Source organism: Octodon degus, unplaced genomic scaffold (genome assembly GCF_000260255.1).
Source record: "Octodon degus isolate 3935 unplaced genomic scaffold, OctDeg1.0 scaffold00233, whole genome shotgun sequence".
In the NCBI taxonomy this organism is placed as follows: Eukaryota; Metazoa; Chordata; class Mammalia; order Rodentia; family Octodontidae; genus Octodon; species Octodon degus.
In genome coordinates, this window is record NW_004524809.1 from 1,076,955 (window position 1) to 1,078,307 (window position 1,353).

The window sequence follows — 1,353 nt, forward strand, 5'->3', positions numbered from 1 at the left end:
CAGTGCCTGCTGAGGAACTTTAAACACCAGATCTTTTCTCTGTCCACTTTGAGGGGAGTTTGCTAAGGGTTAATTTTTCACATTCTTTGAATAAATGTAAATATCCTCCCTGTGCCAGAATGCTGGGTGTGCTCCTCTGTGTCTTTGGAGGTGTTCTTGTTGATTCTTTGCTTAATTTGCGTAATTTAAGGCAGATGCTAGTCCTACAGAGTTGGGTTTGGAGTGTGGAAGGCAGCCTGTTAGCTTCACAGGGGAGGCTCAGTAGTTGTCTCTCCCGTGTTGAGGAGTGCAGTGCTACAGTGAATCCTTGTGCAAAGGCACCAGACTTTGAACCTGGGAGGGCAGCAGCCAGGTGAAGAAGCGTTACCCAGCTCCTGGGAAACGTCGAGCAGACCTTTTCCTATTTGTGGATCCCCTACATTTTCTTTTCTTTAAACAACTTCTCAAATCCTTAGCCTTCGGATGTGGTATTTCTGTTTTATAGAGAGCATTAGGAATGTAAACACCACAAGCTTTGCGCTCTCTCTCTCTCTCTCTCTCTCTCTCTCTCTCTTTTTTTTTTCCTTTTTCCACTTTATGTATTTGGTACATGGTCTCACTATGCAGCTTGGACTCATAGTGATCTTCCTGTTCTCAGCCTGCCCAGTACTGGGATTACAGGTACGTGCCTCCATGCCCAGACTGCAGGCTTTACTCTTGGTCTTTCTTTTTGTTGTTTTTCTTTTTGTTATGCAGGTTATTGAACCCAGGAACTTTGCACTGAGCTATATCCTCCACCCTTTTCATACTTAATTTTTTTAATTTTTAGTTTTATTTTGAGACTGGGTCTTGTGAAGTCACTAAATTGACCAGGCTAGGTTTGAACTTGTGATCCTCCTGCCTCAGTTTTGTGAGTGCTGGGATTACAGAGTAGAATTCAATGGGTGCCATTACGCCTAGCTCCCCAGACTTCTTTACTGTAACAAAACGTTTTGCTTATAAACTAGAAACCTCCAGCAAAGTGCTTTGGAAAACACTGCTTTGAGCTCAGGTCTTGGGGCTGCATCTACCGTGCTAGCTGAACTTGGCGAGGGCAGCCGTGCTTGCTGCTGGGTGCACAGTGAGGACTACAAGCAGCCAGGTGGTGAGGTAGGCGCAGAGTTGCTGTCTGTCTGGAGACTGTGGTGCAGATGCCTGAGAAAGCCATCTGTGGCTGCTGGAGTAAGTGCTGCTGGTGAAGGCAGGTCCCCTCACTGCTGACGTGTGTCCCCAAGGGCTATGGGAGTGGTTGCAGCAGCCCAGCACTGGCAAGCTGGGCAAGCTGGGCTGAGGCAGCCTGGTTTTCTTGGGCTCATCTGCCTTTGATGCTTTAGC

The 1,353-nt window shown here is 47.2% G+C and overlaps 1 protein-coding gene across 1 annotated transcript in view; it reads left to right on the plus strand.

Moving 5' to 3' along the window:
• Window positions 1-1,353, plus strand: part of Vgll4 (vestigial like family member 4) — a 121,720-nt gene that overhangs the window by 10,041 nt on the left and 110,326 nt on the right. The gene's annotated exons all lie outside the window — the stretch shown is intronic.